Source organism: Dipteris shenzhenensis, chromosome 4, assembly GCF_047967505.1.
Source record: "Dipteris shenzhenensis isolate YYH24624 ecotype China chromosome 4, Dip_SZ_1.0, whole genome shotgun sequence".
In the NCBI taxonomy this organism is placed as follows: Eukaryota; Viridiplantae; Streptophyta; class Polypodiopsida; order Gleicheniales; family Dipteridaceae; genus Dipteris; species Dipteris shenzhenensis.
In genome coordinates, this window is record NC_141599.1 from 15,239,136 (window position 1) to 15,245,343 (window position 6,208).

Sequence of the window (6,208 nt, forward strand, 5' to 3'; positions counted from 1 at the left end):
CCCAGAATACCCATCACATATAGAATGCATCGCATGCCCTACTATTTGGTCTAGTATTTCATCTTGGAATGGCAAAGGAAAATGATCCCTCTTAGTGCATGCATTCAAAGGATGAAAGTCCACACAAACCCACCACTAATTTTCTTTCTTTGGTGTGATAACTACAGGAGATATTCATTCTAAATCATCAACAGGAAAGATGAATCCAAGCTCAAGTAGTTGTGTTACCTCTTTCTTTAGTCCCTCAGTTTGGATCAACCCCAATCGCTTTAAGCATTGCACAACTGGCTTTCTTTCTAGCTTTAAGACAATCTTGTGCTCTACAAGAGAGACTAGTAGAATGTGTGAATAGCTTGTTGCAAAGAGATATGGGAAATCATCTAACGTATCCAACCTTTGGAGCTTCTCACTACCTGATAGAGAATCACCACGAAGCTTTTCATTGTGTTGGTGCCATTTAGTATGCTCCATATTTTCCACATCACGTGTCTCTATAGGATCCTCTTGTACCACCACCTTGTTCCCTCCTAGCTCCTCCCCAATCAGCACCAAGACAAAGACCAAAGGCCACTTCTTCCACCTCACCCTCTAAGTTGGACTCCCTGTCTCTTCTTCTTCATCGGTTAAGTCAGAGCTCGAACTCTGTGATGTTGAAGATCCATCCTTAACAAATTCCTTTTTGTGGCTTCTAATGTTGTAGCACACCTTCTTATCATTTTCCTGCAAAATCAATTCTCGAGTATCCCACTTTTGAACAGCATTCACCTTGTGTAGCCAAGGCCTTCCCAGAATCAATGGATAGGCATGTGCATCTAGCTTGGTAGGGATTACTTGAAACATTGTCGGCACAAAAATTCCACATACATTCACTCCTATATTTTTTCACAACTCCCAAGGTCTTTACCCTAGTGTTGTCAGCCAATTTGATGCAATATGGAGAGGTAGTACTAGAGTATCTTAGTGTATCATAAATGCTATGTCCAAGGACCTAAATGGCTTTCTACTATTTTGGTGTGGAAATTGGTGGTTTTGGCAGGTCAGTTACTAAAACTACGGAAAGAATTGGGAAAGCTAGCAAGCACAAGGGTGTCAAAGAAGAAAAAGAAGAAAGGTGTCAATGCGGTTGTTCAAAAGGTAGACATAGATGTTGGTGATGATGTGCCTATGGTTGATGTGATCATTGATGATCAAGTGATTTCTAATGTCTACATTGATGGAGGTGCATCAATTAATATCATGAGTAAGAAGACAATGATAGATGCGGATTTGCTCGACTGTATAAATTTGTTCCTCTCACTCTAGAAATGATTACTTTTGAGCCAAGAAAAACCATCAATTTCTTATAGGGCCCCAAAATGAGCTCTGCTTTTTTCTAATGCTGTGTTCAAAAGGGTTGATCGAATGCCACGTTCGGATTTCCAAACAGTCTCCTCCTTTGGGAATAAGGTGATATGAGCTTCCTTTTCTTTAAGGTCAGACAACAATTCATATCTTCTAGTGCCTTGTCCTAAAGGAAACTTTGACTGGCTAATTCTCCTTCTAAATGCCTTCTTTTTCTTACTATAGCATTCCTCTTTCTAATGTCCCTCGTCTACTTCTTCCTTACTTTCTTCTTCTTCTTTTGCTTTACCATGCCCTTGTTTAACCATCATTACCTCTCTTTCCTCATACCCTAAAGAAGCTTCTATCAAGGATACTTTGTTTTCTTCTTTCTTTCTCAATCTAGGACACTCAGGGTGATAGTGACCTTTTTCATTACATTCATAGCAAGTGACCCCACTCTTATCTTGAGGCCTATCCTTACTCTTGGGTGCTTTAGGTTGTCATGCATTAACCAAATGCAATTTTAAATCAGCAAACTCTACCATCAATTGGGAGATATTATGATCTAACTTAGAGGACTTGGGTGCCTGAGGAGTTTCCATTACCTCCATCTTAGAAGTTGAAGTTGGTGAAGACACAAAAGAGGATTTGATCTATAGATAAGCTTCTTTCTTGGTTGCAATGCAGAGTGCCTCCACATATGTTGTTGGATCTTTACTAATTACTTTTGAGCAAAGAAAAGGCTCCAAATCCATCACAAATTTGCTCATCTTTAAGTGCTGCATCCCTGAGAGACTTTGAGGGGCTGATGATGCAGATGTCACGGCTCGCAAAGCTACCCTTTCATAGTTTCTCCATAAAGCTTCATATCAGATTTCCAACCATCTCACCCTCTCCTTGATAGAACTAGTCCAACTACAACATCAAAGAATTTGGCGGCTCCACTGCCCCAAATCTCTACTTCATTACAACCACAACTTGGTCGTAGTCCTCCTTGGTAGAGTCTGGCAAGGCCTCATGCCAACTCAAGGCTACACCTTCAAGAAAATTAGGCAAAATCTCCACTCGATCCTTTGTGGACCATTCAGAAAGCCGGCATCTTCTAATAAAATCATGAAGATAAGGCTATGGGTCTTCCCCTTGGGTCCCTCAAAAACACCAGAATCTTCACCATGATGAAACACAAAAACGAAGCACCAAGATCCAAACAATATCCCAAGCAAGATCCAAACAAGCTGTCATAGAGCCTTAGTATACCAATACCAACTTATTTATGCATAACCACTTATTCAAAAGCCTCCACAATGTGATCCTCAACCAAATCTTAAAAAATAAGGGACCAACCAGCACCATGAAAACATTGTGTATACATGCATTCAAGAATCACCCTTCTCACAATTGGAATTGCACATAATAGCTTCAAGATATTGTACTCTTCATCATTTTCATAGCAAAAGAAGTTGAAAGCATTGATGTGTAGTATCGACGGTGACTCACGTGTCATGGGGATCTTGAAGGAATGTAGATGGAGCCTCCACTCCAAGCTACTCCTTATGAGAGCAATGCAAGGCACAAGCCATCTGCATGTGTGTCACTCAAGTGGCTCCCATATTGTTGCAATGTGTTTCCACGAGAGAAAGAGGGAAGGGGGAGAAGGGAGGGAGAAGGAGAAGGGAAGAGGAGAGTGAAGGGGAATGGAGGAGCAAACACAAAGGAAACAAGAGAACACCCAAAGACACTCTTGGAAGAGAAGAGGGAGCTTGTATTCCAAACTTGTGCATACAACAGTGAAGACCAAATTCAACCATTTTGTCTTTTATGCATGTCACATTTTGAAGGAAGGGCCAACCCTTTTCCTTTTAGCACTCTCTCTTTGTTTACATTTAAAATGCTCTTGGGACCGTAGGGTGCCAAGGCATCTTTGCTATCATTTCCATCTCTCCCCTATTGTTCCACTCTTGTGTGTCGAAAATAGCTCTTGTGTTAACCATATAAGTGCGCTAAATAGCACTTGTGTTAGCCTCGAGCCTCCAAGTCCTGAGTCTGTTTAGGCTCAAAACCTAGAGTGGTGAGGCTGTGATCTTGAGTCACTTGCGGCTCGAACTCCCTAAGGCAAATAACCACTTGATGTATTTGTGGCAATTTGAGGCTTGAACTTGTGACCGCTTGGGATATTTGGGGCTCAAACCCCCTAAGACCTATAACCGCTTGAGTTATTTGGGGATTAAACCCCCTGAGCCCTGTGATGACTGCTTGTGTTATTTGGGGCTCAACAAACCATCTACACACATCGACAGCAACAAAAAGTGTAATACCAAGACATGTTTAAATCATATAGAATCATAGTTGTGTTGAGCACAGTCAACGTAGACACGAACATCGCCAGAAGAAAAAACATGAAATATTCTACAATCTCTCTCAACAGGAACCAAACACAACCAACGAAAGTAAAGAATTGCCTCCTATAGTTTCCACCGATTCCATCATGTCGACCTCGCCAGCGCTAGCCATCATAAACACATGCTTCACACTATAGATATGAATACTTGGGCCTCACACTGATGATGTCATAACTTAAATCAAAGCCTAGATATATGATTCGACTCTCCCTACCCCTCCTTTTATAGGCGAACATGGATTCGAACCAAATATAGTAGTAGAACATGCTTTAACCGGACACCTTGCCATACCGTTCTTGAACTGTCTTGACCACCTCCCCTCTACCCTTAAAGGAAACCACAAGCATCCAACACATGACGATGATCTAGAAGACTATTCCCAGTAGCACCAACATGCAGCACTAGGAAACTACATATCTGAATGCCCTAGGGAGAAAAACTACCTATGACAACCGAAGAACAAGCACCCAAAAGAACCGAGCAAAGATAGCCACGGTCAACATTTTTGCCATGCTCCACCGCATCAAAGATAGCCACCAAAAGAATAGGGCAAACAACTGCATTCGTGATTTCCACCACCCTCCACCACATCAAAGATTCAGAGCCACAAACCCAATAGGATAGACACGAAGAGGCTAAAGAGGCACAGAGTAGGACAATGCCCAGAGGGTAGGGAGTTGGTGATACACCATAGCAAGAACCAACCAAAATAGAGAGTAGAGAGATAGAGAGGGTGGAGAGGCCCAGAGGACAAAGAGGCTAGAGAGGATGCAGAGCCGCACAAAATGCACGAAGCAAAAATACCCACAAAAAACACAAAAGGCAAAGAAGTCAAGAATGGAGGGCAACCTACACCACTAAAAGACCCTAACACTAAAAGCTAAAAAACCCTAACACTAAAACCTAACCAGCACACTAACCATTTTCTAACCCTAGGTTCCACTACCTTGGTCAACTTGACCAACAACACAAAGAAACCACCTTTTCCCAACCCAAGCTCCAATTTTTCACACATCCCTAAGACCCTTGCAAGGCCAAAAAGGAAAAAAATGTTAAATGGGTTCCAGCTTTCATATTCTTAGACTCTCCCATGGGGGGGAAGGAGTTGGGTATAGGTTTTAATTGCCACATTAGCACTTGATGTTTGAGGATCATGTCAATTATGCTTTAAGATTCTAGTTTAAGAGATAGTGGTTGCTACAGATTATGTAAGAAATTAGCATGTTACTTGATAAGTGTATGACTTTTTAGTTGGTTTTATATAATAAAACTATCGCAATACATTGGCATGCCCTTGCTTGACATGGAGGGAGAGATATGTCAGAGTCTAGGACCTTCAGGTGGTGAGAATAGTGGTGGTGCTGGACGAACAAATATGGCTACATTAGACATTATGGGGAGGATATGCCGATATGTAGATCTATTTCATCTCTATTTTTGAAAACAATGGCTATCAAAATTGGTATAGGTGTTACATGAAGTATCTATTCTTGTGTAGCTTCATACATTTCTGTTAGTCTTTGCGTGTTGCAATGGAGCCATGTCCCTTTCTTTATATGCATCAAGTGCGAGTGAGTAATGACATGTGAACCCACTTTTGCCATAGGCTCAACAAAATCATGCAATTTCATCTAAAAGTGCAAGAACTCATGGTGTTAGGAATGGTCTTGAGCACTCTACAAGATTTATTTCTATGCTTTTAAGTTTTTTGTATGTACCAAGCTAGAGATGGGTTGCAGCACAGGCCCTTTATGATTATTTAGTGAATCCTGCTACTAATCCCTTTGATGACTACTGAGACACTTGCTACACTTATTCGTAATACTATCTACATTGGCTACTAATATACTTTGTTTATGTTTGGTGAAAAATGGATATTGATATGCCATTTTTCATAGATAAACCCATATGTTTCATTTTAATTGTAGTATAAGATAATGTTTGACTCAACATCATTGTTTCCTTGTCCATTGTATTGCTCACTTTCCAATTTGAGCTTTGTTGCTTGTAGTGTTTTGCATTCTTATGCTAAAGGAAAGGCTAGAGCCATGGTGAAAGATAAGAGGCATGATTAACAAAGCAAAGAACATTCACACATCTATAGTTTATCAAGTGGGAACATGGTGATTAAGGTGGTTTTTGGTAGTGGTAGTATGGTATATATTTTACCATTAAGAATATTAGTATGTCTTTCGGCCCACCTTCTTGTCGAGTATGTATGTCCTGACATTGAAAATGGGAAATTCCAATTGATTAGTTATGGAGAAAGGAAGAGGGGTGAAAAGGAAGAGGGCAAGGCCATGATTAAGCTAAGGGATAAAGAAGGGAAGAGGGGGGGGAGGGGGGGGAATTGGGAGGAGTTTAAATTAAAGAATAATTGAGGGTAGGGGGCATTAAAGAAAGAGTGATTAGGGAGGGGGGGGAGGGACCACTTATGAAGGGGGTACTAAAAAGGAAGGGACTTGCTAAAGGGGGAGGGGGAGGAG